Source organism: Mus caroli, chromosome 8 (assembly GCF_900094665.2).
Source record: "Mus caroli chromosome 8, CAROLI_EIJ_v1.1, whole genome shotgun sequence".
Lineage (NCBI taxonomy): Eukaryota > Metazoa > Chordata > Mammalia > Rodentia > Muridae > Mus > Mus caroli.
This window is the reverse complement of record NC_034577.1, coordinates 18,499,608-18,513,934: the sequence shown is the minus strand read 5'-3', so window position 1 is coordinate 18,513,934 and position 14,327 is coordinate 18,499,608. Positions and strand designations below refer to the sequence as shown.

Here is a 14,327-nt window from a genome sequence, read left to right as displayed (position 1 = left end):
AAGAGAAGAGAAGAGAAGAGAAGAGAAGAGAAGAGAAGAGAAGAGAAGAGAAGAGAAGAGAAGAGAAGAGAAGAGAAGAGAAGAGAAGAGAGAAGAGCCAAGAGCATCACTTGGACAAGAGCTGCTAGTAGCAAGCCCAAGCATTTTGAGCAGAGTAAGTTTGATGATGGTGTAGAAAGTCAAAACCAATGAATATTTTTGAGAGAAATCCATAGGAACCTATGAAGGTCTGGAACCAGGTTCATGGATTGAATCCATATCATATTGTCATTAATAATCGGCAGATTCATTGTAAACTCATTAAAATCACAATAGGCTCCTTGTAGACTGAGATACATGGGGAAACCAAGAGACCTAGAATGGTCATGACAATTTTGAAAAAAGAAAATATTTTAATGGGCCAGATTGAGGAGTTGATGATGCTCAGGTGGACATGGCGAACCAGTGGGGCAGGATGGAGTCCAGAGGATACTGCTGATGGGAGGTCAGCTAAACAATCTGAATAAAGATTTCAAGGCAATCCAGCAGGAAGGGAAGCTTTTCCATGGGTGGATAAATGTAGGAACACTAACGAAACAATTAGAGGCAACTTGAGCCACCAACACACATAGAAAGAAGGTGGTTGGGATGGTGCTGGGGCTCAGTAAGGAGAGTACAGACCCACTGACCTCAATCTCTAGAACCCACACAAAGATACAAAGAAAGAACCAGATCCACAAAGTTGTCCTCTGATCATTCATATATGGTCACGCATGTACCATACACACACACACACATACACACATGCACACACATACACACATGCACAAACAATACATACACATAAACATATGATACAAACATACACTCATGCATCACACACATCATACACACACTAATAAATAGAATGAAATATAAAACTAAGGCTGTGAATACATTTAAATATAAAAGCTAGACTCTAGAACTACTATAAAATATCAGGACTATTAAATGTCTTCATGAATAATGTAAGAAGTACACTCTATGAATGAAATTCCAAATAAATGAAAAAGGATAAAACACATTTTATTAAGCATATGAAGATTTTACCTATGAAAGATGCCATCTAGAAACAGAGCAGGAAGTTCTACCTGAGGAGTGATGCATCCAGTACAGGGTTGTGTCCATAACACAGAGTTAACTCCTGCCAATGTATCATTAAAAGACAACTATTCAAAGAGCAGACTACTTGATCAGATGTGTCATAAAAGAAGATAGAAATATGATCATAAACGCATGAAAAAATGTTTTGCCTAGGTTGTCTCTGGAGAGATGCAAATTAAATGAATGATTAAGCACTATCTCACACTCAGTACAAATGCTGACATCAAATAAAACAATGCAAAGAGTGAGCAACCATGTGAACAACTAGAATTCACACGTTCCTGGGGCCACTGGAAATGGCACTCCTTGGAGAAGCCATCTGGTGGTTTCTTACAAAGTTTTAATCACATACCTAACTGTATGAGGATTTACTCTAGAGAATAACAAAATGGTGTAGAGGAGGGAGGAGTGTGTGTGTGTGTGTGTGTTTGTGTGTTTGTGTGTGTGTGTGCTTGTGAGATCTCTCTTGTGTGTTAGAATTATGTGACTCTGTGTGTGTGTGTGTGTGTGTGTGTGTGTGTGTGTGTGTGTGAAACCAGTATATAGATGGTTTTAGCAGCTTAAATTATAGTTGCCAAACAACAAAAATGTCTATCAACCCAAGAATTAGTAAGTCAAAGCTGTACTTATATAATGACATAAAAATGAGAAAAAGTTTCAATGTACTAATTCATGTTTCAACACTGATGAATCTCAAACACATTCTCAGGTAAAGTCCTGAGATACAGAAAGGTAAATCCTGGGTAATCGCTCTGACAGGAGGATGAAGACAACAAGGATCTCACAGGAAGCCAGATCTCAGGATAGTTCTCCCCTTGACAATGGAAACTGACAAGTGAAAATTGAAAAGTTTTGAAGAGATGATGTTTTCTATTTTGATGTTGGATGCAATTACAAGGTATGTGCGCTTATCAAAATGCATCATATCAAATGCCTAAGACCCTCACATCCTACTTGCATTTAAAAAAAATGCATGCCTAGGCTTACACAGAAACCTCAACAAACCAGAAACTTGAATTCTGTGCTCTTCCACATTTGTATTGTACTGAATTACCAGAATATAGGCTTCCTATTGATGCTTTGATAGGTCCTCACCACGCAGAGAAATGTTCACACGTGTTCTGAAATAATGGTGCTGACTAAAGCTAGAACAAGTGTGGAGGATGACTCTGAATATAAGGTCATTAAGAATCAATAATGTTTGATTCTGAATTATTTTGTCCACTTCCTGGCTTGGACATCCACCAGTCAAACCCGTCTTCTCTGTCCTTCTCCAACATACACTTGCAAATGATCTTATCTAAAAGTTCTACTACATATCTGTCACATGGCTCACCCATCCACTCATTGCATGGCTCCGTAGTCACTAGGAACATCTGAGGAGGGTGAGGGGCAGACCTCGGCTGAAACGAGAGCAGAGACAGAGATGGCTTTGAAGGCAGACTTTGTAGTTCAGTGGTCCCTGCACTGTATGCACTGCCTCCAGGATATCTAGGGAAAAACCTCCTTGGGATTATCAGCCCTGTGTCTTCACATGCCACCTGAGCATGGAAATTTATAAAGCAGGCAGCTTTCCTTCATTTGTAGAAATTGAGGAAGAAATTAGTGAGAGAAAGCAGAGTTATATGCAGTTTGGAAGACTCAGAGAGGAAAAGGCTTCGTATCTTGTCCTCTAGCAATTTGATAGTGAAGATGATACAAAGGTCAGTACATGATGCGTGTTAGTTTCGCTGCAAAACTAGCTGTCCTACTGTGAAATCTCTTTCCTCTGGTCAGCTTTCTTCTCCAGATAATATCCAGCCTTACCTTCCCTCCCCTCCACACGCACCAGTGTTGCACTCCTGGGGAAATTGTAATTCTGTGGAGTCCACTGTGAGGTTCAGTTGTCTGAGAGCAGAAAGGAGGGGAGAGAGTATCGGATCATGAGCTGAACAAGGAGGACATCAATGGATACGCCAAAGTGGAATGGGAGACCCCTCAAGCCTCAACCCTGCCTGGAGAACTATAGGCAAATAAGGAACACTGGAGAAACAGTCGTCCCCAGGGAACAGTACACCAGGTGATTATCTAACATCAGAGTGATCAACCCTGAAAACACATACACCATTAACATTGTACAGACTGAGCAGGTTATATTTAGAAACATACATGCATTACATACCCATAAGTATGCAATAACAATTAAAAAAAAGGAAGAAGTGGATTTGAAATAAAGCAAGGATGGGTATTTGGATGGGTTTGGAGGGAAGAATTGGAAGGAAGAAATGATATAATTACATTATAAACCAAAAACTAAGAGAAAAATGTTTTGTTTATTTTTGAAAAGGAATTCTCTCTCTCTCTCTCTCTCCTGCCAGGACTTCAGCAGAGGATTACAAGCTATATGTACCCGCTGGATACTTGAGAATCATGTGGGTGTTCTCAAAACAGGAGTGTCTATGTCTCACAGATGGCTGAGGTTCAGTAAATCTATACTGGAACCTTGAAATCACTATTATTAGAAGTCCACAAATTTAGAAGCAAAACACTTTTTCTCTTCTATAACCCAATGGTCTGTGTTCAGTTGTGCTATCTTTGACAAGCAGAATTACTCCTCTGCCTTCTCTAACCCCACCCGAGGCCAGGAACATCCTCCCTCTGGGGGCACCTGCTTAAGCTCAGCTGAGTTCAGTTCAATCCTGACCCTGCTCAGTACACTCAGACGGTGCTTCACAGTGCAAGGGGTGCTCATGTTCACTGTGGCATCTCCACTACTACCCTTGGGTGGGGTTGCCTGTGCTCTGATTCCCTTATGAAAGAATGACTCTGCCTACAGGGTCTGTGGCCGCATCAGTGCCAAGGACAGTCAACACTCTTTGGAGCGCCAATGATTGAAGCTCTCAAAAGGGTGTGTGTGGCACTCCTGACACTCTGAAATCCATACTTGCATCGAACCCCTTCTCAGTCCATTCTCCCAAATCTCTTCCGCAATGATTTCTGCCGAGACAAACCTTCACCCCCTCTGCGTGTGAACTTGACCTAACTGTCAATGGATGTTCCCACTAAGCTTCCATCACAGTTAATTCTATCTACTCCTCTTAGGGGCAGCATATATTCTTCAAGTTCTGTGTCCATTGTAACAGGTTAGTACCGGCTTCCTGGTGAGCTCTGAAAAGATTCTCACCCTCCCTTGAGACAGTAAGTTGACATTTTCTGAAGGCAAGTTGTCTCATAGTGAGGGGAGGGTACAAGTTCCATGCAATTGGTAACTGTGCCCCTGTTTCAGTGTGTTGAAATCAATTCCTCAAAAGTCAGGGTTAGGATGTTTGTATGTGTGGCCAGACTAGAGACATGAGCGAATGTCTGGATTTAAGGTTGTAGGCAGCAAGCTCAGTGGATCAGTGGTAAAGAAAAGGAAGAGGCCCAGGAAATGAAGGCTGCATTAGTACTGCTGGACATCAATTCCTGCCCATGGCTCTATGGCTTCAAGAACTACACTAAGAACATCTCTGCTAGATGATACTCCCATCTTCACAGGGCAGGAAGGCTTTATCTTAGACCATGTACAACAAGAATGCAAGGGGAGCCCAGCCTCTCCTGTAGCTCACCAAGGCTAGAGGTGCTGCGACAGAGCGAGTCCCCAGGTCTTCCATGTGATTGCCACTTCCCCCTCAGTGTCACTGCCTCTTGCTCTCCCCTAAACTCCATTCTTCCTCCCAACTGCTGACAGCCCAAGACCCAGAAAAATGAACCTCCTACAGATGGCCTAGCCCAAACTGCCTGAGATCTGAGCCCTGTAACAAACACTTTACATCAAGTACAATGGCTTCCTTTCCCTTTCAGCCAAAGGCTGACCAGCACGAAACTTGAAGAATCAAAAGAAAGCTCTCTAAAAAGGATAAAGGGGCTTTTGTTAGATGTCATCTTCAAAACCCCTTATGAATATCATTTTGCAGATGGGAAAACAATGGTTCAAAGACATTAAATTCATAGAACTAATAAACAGAAGAGTCTAGATCTGGATTTACTTCTCATTTCAAAGTCAGTGACTTTGATATCCAAGACTTTAAAAAATGAGAGGGAATGGAAGGGAAGGGCACCTACTTAAAATAACAACAGCAAAACCTACAAAACAAAAAACAACAGCAATAAACATATACATATATATCTTTATACAGATAAACACACTCACATACACACATAATGTAATTGGTCAAATGGTGGGAATAAGTTGACTGCTGCGAGTGCTCACCCTTAAATGAGACATCTATATCAATGCAATCCTCTTGCCACACAGCCCCAAAAACCTCAAGGAAGGCTAGGCTGAAGAAATGGCAGAGCAGGAGGGTGGTGGAAGGGGGAGCTGTGAGATGCTGTTGCTTAGGCCTGGCAGGGCTGTTATACTCACGAACCATAAACCCACAGCAGCTTTGCTTGCCTATTCAAGACGTGTGCAATACCAAACCTGCAAAAGTTCCACCATGAATGAGGGAGAGGCTCATGAGTCCCTGTCTTTAGTGGCAGTTGACAGCTGTTGAGGAAGTGTCAATTTTCTTTGGGGAGGTGACCACTGTTAAGTTGCCCACACTCCTGTGGATAGCTGCCCGCACATCACACCCATTTGTATATGAGCTGCGCTAATCATACTCAGTGGGTTTGCAAAATGCAGAAACAAAAATCAAAGGGGGCATAAAATTAGAGAAGCATGGAGGAGAAGGATGGGAGGGAATGGGGAGTGGATATGACCGACATTCATTGTGAATATGTATGAGACTTTCAAGTAATGAATTAAAAGTATATAGAAATACATTAATTTGAGATGGTTATGTGAGGGAAATAAAATCGAGTGTCTGATTGTGGTGAGGGTTTCAGGTCTAGAGCAACTGCCTGTTCTCCAGCACATCCCAAGCACTGTGTGTAAGGACTCAGGTCACAGACCCCAGTTTCCCCACAAGAATTGGGAAGCTGTGCAAGGAAAGCATGGGTCTTGCTTGTTCACTCTTGCATCCAATCTTAGGCTTCCACAATGAAAATGGCCCCTCTCTATTAATAAAAATGGGTCACATCTACAAAATCTCACCACCACCAGGCTTTGCCATAACCCAGATCAGAGCATAGTGTAGGCTGCTCTTCCACAGTTGAGACACTCTCAGCACCACAGAGAGCATCCAAATGCCTTCTGAATGCAACCCGTTGCCTGCAGGCATAGACTACAGGGTACCAAACAGCTAATTAAACAAAGTACACACACACTTTCTAAAACAGTCCTTTCCCTGTTTGAACAGTGAATATGCAGAGCTTTGAAGACTGAAACAGCAAGGAAATGGCTTACCATCTTCAAAAGCTGTTTCCAAACAAACAGAGCCCAAAGAAGGAGTACGTTCCCAGCAATTAAAAGACAATTTGAGCCACGTTGGATGCCTGGCCCACACAGGGGCTGGGAAGTACGTTGTCATCAGTGAAAATTCAGAAGCAACAGAGCATTTTAACCTAAATGCTTGCACCCTAGAGGATAGTGTAGATATTCCACAGGGCAAAGGTCGCTAATAAGCTTTGCTGATTTGAAGACATCCACCTCAGCTCAGCCTTGATTCAGTTGTAAAGGTGATCCTTCATCACTCTTTTATTACTCTTGGCAACTTACATGAAAAACAGAGAATTGAGCCCCTTTGCTTTTGTTTGGGGGATCTGATTGTATCCAAGGCAGACACAGACAGGCTGTCTTGATCTACCCATTTGAATTGTACCCACCTGTTAAATAACAAATGTGGGAAATGCTTTTTCTCCTGATGTTGAAGTGATCTAAATGGAACTGGCTAGGACATGGGATGTCCCACTGTACAGGAGGCTATAACTAAGTCGGCCACCTTGTTCCTTATCTTCTCCTTCTGCTCCACCGCATCTATCACAAAGTCAGCACACATGTCATGCCCATTTTTCTTCTGCTCTGTGGTGTCCATGAGCAAGTCAGCATGTGTGTCCTTTCTCTTCTCCTGCTATTCTAAGGGTTCTATAATAGCCAGCATGAATGGCCCTTCTCCCTCTCTTTGCTATTGCCCTTCAAAGCAGTTTATTTCTTCCCAGCAACTCCTGTGATTTCCTCAAAATGTATCAATAGTAGTGACACAGCCACAGCTGTCAATAAACAGTGACGCATGCTTTTAGCTCTATTGCCTGAGATCCCGGTGACGAGTCCTAACACACCTTCCTCCATGATTGCTTCAGAGCTGTTCATGTCCAAAGGCTTTGAGCAGCACTGGAAGAGACTTGCAAAATATGGGCAAAAAAACAAAACAAAACAAAAAAAACCCAACAACAACAAAAGAACAATGGCCCAATAAGAATCGGAGGTAAAAAGACAAGAGCAAAACGCCCTAACTGCCAATGATTCTTTACAGTCACTCTGACTTGACAGCATCTGTCATCTCTGCCTCTTGCCCTCTGTCACTCATGCAGACTGGCTAGCCATCCAATTATCTTTGCTGTTCTTATAGTTCATTTTCTGAGCCTTTCCTGATCTCTGGTTCTAAAAGTGTCCCAAGTAGCCAGACAGTTGGTTCTTTGTCAAGTCCCAGATATGTGCTGGCTCCCTCCGCAACTAATCTCCTAATAGAGCTACCCCGAATTTAAAAGTGTTCAACAATAAAAATCACCTTTAAAGGTGGTGCTGCAGCGTTGGGGATTTATAGAAAGACTTCTGAGACTGGACCTTAGAACACCCAAGCCCACCTGGCTCTATATTCCTGGAGGCTTCCTGCCAACAAGTGACAGCTGATGCCCCACTGTGACTTTCCTTATGGACATTTGACAGGAGCCTCCCAATTAAAAAATAAACTATCCCAAAAGCCTCACCTATTTATAGTTTCACACTCCATTGCCTCAGATACAACCTAACAGAAAGAAGCAGGATTCACAGGCTGAACAGGGAACCTATTGCTTTTAGAAACCAAACATCCTGTGTCAAGACTAGAAGATGAGGGTCTCTGATGAAAGGATAGACCATCTAGAGACTGCCATATCCAGGGATCCATTCCATAATTAGCTTCCAAACGCTGACACCATTGCATACACTAGCAAGATTTTGCTGAAAGGACCCAGATAGAGCTNTCTCTTGTGAGACTATGCCGGGGCCTAGCAAACACAGAAGTGGATGCTCACAGTCATCTATTGGATGGATCACAGGGCCCCCAATGGAGGAGCTAGAGAAAGTACCCAAGGAGCTAAAGGGATCTGCAACCCTATAGGTGGAACANCATTATGAACTAACCAGTACCCCGGAGCTCTTGACTCTAGCTACATATGTATCAAAAGATGGCCTAGTCGGCCATCACTGGAAAGAGAGGCCCATTGGACTTGCAAACTTTATATGCCCCAGTACAGGGGAACGCCAGGGCCAAAAAGTGGGAGTGGGTGGGTAGGAGGGTGGGGAGGAGGGTATGGGGGACTTTTGGGATAGCATTGGAAATGTAAATGAGGAAAATACCTAATAAAAATATTTAAAAAAAAAAGAAAAAAAAAGAAGATGAGGGTCTCAACAATCCTGAGCAACCCTGGGCCTCAGACATGGGGGAAAGGAGGAAATGACAAGACATCTACTCATCATTTTTAGAGAAAGAAATCAATACATCTGTTGCCATTCTATACTTACCATTTAATTATGATGTCTCTTTGTTCCCTAATCTACAAAACAGAGGTGAAATTACAACTGTTCAGAGCTCATATTAGAATTAAATGAATTAATATAAATAATGTGATGCAGGAGAAACAAGCAGCTCAATTAATGTAAATTACAATAAATTGTTGCATTTTGTTTAAATTAATTATTTTTTCTTAGCTTACAGAAAACTAGGCTTCATTATAGCATTTTTGAAACAATTTTTTTTTTCTCCACATACTTTCTTCTCATCCTCTTCCATCTCTTGTGCTCTCCCACCCTCAACCTTTCTACATTCATGTATTATGAGACCCTTTGCCTTCCCTGCATTTCTGGGCACTCTTGTTCCTCTCCCATAAGAATTCAAAGTCTACAGCCATCCTTATAATCCCTCATTTACATACATACAGACAGACTGTGGCTGATTTTACTCATGATGAGCTTATGCTCTGAACAAAACTGAAGACTCCACTGTTGAGTGGGAACCTTCATAATAATGTCATGGTCTAGAAAGAAGGCTCACTTTGCCACCAGCACATAGAAGGCATCCTGGCAGGCTGCTTCCTCCACATCCTCCACAGATGCTACTTACTCCACCTTTGACAGGTCACATGACTCCCTAGGTACTCATCAGCCTGTACGTTTGCTTAACTTAGAGCTGAATGGAAAGTGATCTCTACTCTGCATTGAAAATGATGTTTTGAAAACACTGTGAGAAAAAAAAAAATGAGATGAACTACTTCTGGCAACGCTCCTGACATCGTGGGTCTCAATGTCTTTTGCTCTTCTTTGTTTGTTTTGTTTTAAATTCTGTGTCTGTGGCTACTGAATTATATGATTATCCAAGCTTGTGCGTCACCAAGTAGAATGGAATGCTGAAATTAGTATTGAGAGTTGAAAGTTTAAAGGGCTCTTTTTTCCCTTTTCACTCTTAAAGAGCACACGCAAGAGCTTATCTGAAGAATTGTTCTTTGTGTATTTGAGGTTTCATTCCTTTCATCAATAGTCTCTGCTGACAATGTCATTTGCTCTCTTGGGTCATTGTAAATGCCAACTTCCTAACAGACTCTGATGTGTCCAGTGGGAAGGAAGGGTTCCTATCCTCCTTTATCAATACTCAGAAGCCTTTCAAACTTAAGCACATATGTTTGCGGATCAGCCTACATCCAAGGTCTGCAGTTAAACAGGGCAACCTTGCCTCCGCCTTCAGATTTTCCACAAAGGAATGGGAGAGATGAATGGTAGGACCCAGAGAAATGGAGTGAAACGTTGGCATTGGGACCAGTTAACTGGGGTATAAATCTCATCTGCTCACCTGTGCTGTCTTTGGGCAAGGTCATTTAATACACACCCCAGCTCTCTGTCTGTGTATGCATGTGTGCGCGTACTAAGGAAAATATAAAATACCAGGATGAGGTAGTTATTTTAGGACTCAAGACTATTGTCTATGTAAATGCAAGTGTATGAGTATGATGATGGATAAATGAAGGGGTGGACACATTTCCCCTAAAGTAATAGTCCAGTATTGACTAACTCATTGATATACACTGAAGTTGGCAGCATGCTTTTATATGTAATAACTTACCAAATTATAGTGTCAGAAAATGATGGGGAAGGGGTGAGACTTTATAGAAGGTAACCACTCCCACACATTGTGTACACATGCACACAATGAACCAACATGGGAAAGTACAGCGATTTACAGGTCACTTGGTACCTTTGACTCTTCAGCTGTGATTTGAGAGGAAAGCACTGGGCTGACACAGGAACAGGGTTCCTTTCATCACTATACTAAGGACTGTCCAAAAATAAAGTGTGTGTCTAAGTCTCAGCCAGTGGGTCATATGCAGCCAGGATAGCTGTGGATGTGGCCTAACACAAAGCCATAGAGTTAGGACAGTAAAAGACTTTTTAAAAAAATATATATATAACTTATTTTTGGTGTTCTCGAATGTAGATTTTGCAGATGACAACACTGCCACGATGCTATACAAACTGAGCACATACATGCTTTCTGTGTACATGTGTGTAGCTGGGGTGTGGTTTCCAAGGTGTCATGTTCCAAATGGTACAATCAAATGGCATCATGAGCTATTATGTTTTCAGTGTAATGAGGTAAGCGAAACAGTATCAGTAACGCTTTAGACTTCCACCACAAATGAAAGGTGGCTAATGCTACTTAGAAGACTCGCATTTATTCTTAGGGTGCTTCTATAGCCACACCCAAGGACCACCTGCTGTGTTTCCCAATTTACTCTGTTTCCTGCTGCATCGGAGCTGAGAAGTAGAGGGTGCAAACCTTGCCTTTCAGTTTCCTAGTAATAGTCATAGCAAACTAAATATACTTTCTTGTCTATTATTGTGTTTTTATATCCAAGTATGGCTTCTACAATGTTTCCCAAAAAAAATCTCCAAAAAAAAAAAAGAAAAAAGAATCCCCTCCAAAATAAAAATTACAGGTGAAGATTATTCAAGAAAAAGCGGGCAGGTTGGACTGCTTTTTTTCTTAAGACAAATAGCGAGGCAATCCATCTGCTTGATTTGGAAGGATGTGTGTAAGTTTCTAGGTTTTACTCGTGTGGCCTTCTGAGTGTGAACGCCATCATTAAAGTATTCTAGCAGGGGCTGGAGACATGGATCAGTGGTTAAGAACACTGACTGTTCTTCCAGAGGTCCTGAGTTCAATTCCCAGCAACCACGTGGTGGCTCACATCCATCTGTAATGGGATCCAATGCCCTCTTCTGGTGTGTCTGAAGAGAGTGACGGTGTACACATGTATTTTAAAAATTATTAAGAAAATACTCTATTAATCAGTCATCCCTGTGGCCCTCCTCCCCCACATCCCTACCATCACCTACACCCTCCAGCCAGCCAGCCAGACACAGGGCCTCATTCTTGCCCCTCTGTTTATCTCCCAGGTGTGGGCGTGGCTTGAGAGTCCTTCAATCTCCCTTCCAGTGTTACTTATTCAGTGATGTCTGGCTCAACTATCCCACCTATACTGCTAACTAGCTCACCCCCAACTCCCTCTTTTAAAAATCTCATTCTTCAAAGCCCAGAGCATGCACATTTTACTTTAAAAAAGATCCCAAAATTCTAAAATGAATTCCAACATTTAGAAAAGCAGATTCGGTTTGTTTTCCATTAACTCTTAAAGTCCCACAGCCCAGAGTGTTTTTGACACATATAGCTACAGAATAAATGTACACATGGAAGCACAAGTGAGAAGCCATCAGAAGGTTAAGAGATGAGCTGAATGCTGAAGAAATGATTCATCTTTGAAGGACGAGTGCCAGGTTCTTTGGCCTTACTTCTTATTTTGCTTTGGCCGGAAATTTCAATGAGCTGTTGTTATTTGAAGTTCATGATAATTTTAAATCATGCTCCTAAAACAAGCAGGGATCTTCTGTAGCATGTACAATGTCTCCCCACCCAGATCCTAACCTGCCTTTTAAAATTTGTTTAAAAGTTGAAGACTATTGTCATCGTGATGATTTCTATTGCTGTGAAGAGACATAGGACCACGGCAACTCTTTTTTTTTTTTAAATTTTATTTTATTTTAATTAGGTATTTTGGAAAACATTTAATTGGGGCTGGCTTACAGTTTCAGAGGTTTAGTCCATTATTATGCATGGTAGGAAACATGACAGCTGGTGGTGTGTAGGCAGACATGGTGCTGGAGAAGGAGATGAGAGTTCTACATGCTGTGCCCCAGGCAGCAGAAGGAAACTGTGTGTCACACTACAAGACCACACCTACTCCAATAAGGCCACACCACCTAATAGTGTCACTTCCTATGGGCCAAACATTCAAACATATGAGTTTATGGGGGCCATACCTATTCAAACCACCACAGCTGTGCATATTTTTAAGCCTTCCTGAATCTTACAAACTTATTATTCCTATTATATTATAGCATGGTTTTGAAAATAGAGAACATTCAGTTTTGCTTTTCGCATGCCAATATGTGAGTGGTATGCATATTATGAAAGTCAAGTAGCGTAGAATGTATATTTCGAGGGCACAATGGATTATTTTTGGATTCTGTGTAAATGTGCATACAACAATAAATAAAACATCAGTCCTAGCATCCTGAGATCCAGACTCGGGAAGCTTTCCCTGTCTCCCGAAGCTTTTTCTTGACTGACTCTGAAAGCTTTCCCCTGATGCCCAAACCAACACAGAACTTTCATGAAGAGTCTGTGTTATCATGTATTATCAAGCTGACCTGGCAATTTAAAATGACTGGTATTTAGGAAAAACTTACAATCTGCTGAGGAGGGGATAACAACAATTTAATAATATGGGCAGGCACACTTAAATCAGTCCGAGATTTGGAATATGAGATTTCCTGAATGGCAAGTAATTGACATTAATGTCCAGTTTGAGATATTCTGTTTTTGGTTTTTCGTTTTGTTGAGATTGTAATTTAATTACATTTTTCCCTTTCCTTTCCTCTCCTGACATCCTCGTATATACCTCTCCGGTCTCTCCTTCAAATCCGTGGCCTCTTTTTTTTTTCTTTTTACTAATTGTTATTACATACAAATGTATACATACATATGCATTTCTATTATATAACCTTTCATCCTGTAGAATATTACAAGCTATAGGTTTTCTGCACTGACTATTTGGCACTAGAAGACCAACTCATGTGCCACACTAGCATAGCTTGAGCACCAGAGACTTCAAAGCCCACCACCACAATGGCATACTTCTTCCAGCAAAGCCACACCTCCTCCAAACAGGCCACACCTCCTCCAACAAGACCACACCTACTCCAATAAGGCCACACCACCTAATAGTGTCACTTCCTATGGGCCAAGCATTCAAACACATGAGTTCCATTCAAAGAACACCTTTCCCACTCCTGGCTTTCCTAAGTTACCCATAGTTCTTTGTGTAATGTTACAGCCTCCTGGGCTTTTCCCTGTCCAATCTGTCTTGTTCATTGGTGCAACCCTTGTCCAGCTAGAGTGTGGCAAGTCCTATCAGTGATAATTTATATGAATGTGATTTCTGATATTACTAGAAGACAGATTCTCAAAAAAAACTCTCTGCTCCCCAAGCTCATACAGTCTCTCTGCCGCCTCTTCTGTCCTGTCCCCTGAGCCTTTAGTGCAGGCGTCTTTTGTATCCACATCCATTGAGACTGGGATCCACAGTTCTGCATTTTGATTGGTTGTGGTTTGCTTATTGAGTGGGTCTTAGGAAATATTAGGGTCCCAGATTCTCTGATGATAATTTTTCTTTATTTTCTCTCAACTTTACTTTAATTATCTAGCAATCTGGCTCCTGAGCCACTTGGGTATAAAAAAAAAACTGGAAAAGAAGATTTGGTTGCTTCATTCATGTATTTCCAGCATGAGCCCTGACACATAGGAGGCACTTCATTGAGCTCTATATTTAAGGCTAATTAGTAGGACTACACCATGTAACATACATACTTGTATACAAACACACATACATATAAACAAATACTTATATATATTTATCTTATAGACACAAACTGACTTTTAAGAGACGAGCAAATTTCCAAGATTAAATTGGAAAATTTCACCAAAGAAGCT

The 14,327-nt window shown here is 41.5% G+C and overlaps 1 protein-coding gene across 2 annotated transcripts in view; it reads right to left on the bottom strand.

Moving 5' to 3' along the window:
* Zmat4 (zinc finger matrin-type 4) overlaps positions 1-14,327 on the bottom strand; it is a 379,134-nt gene that overhangs the window by 54,434 nt on the left and 310,373 nt on the right. The gene's annotated exons all lie outside the window — the stretch shown is intronic.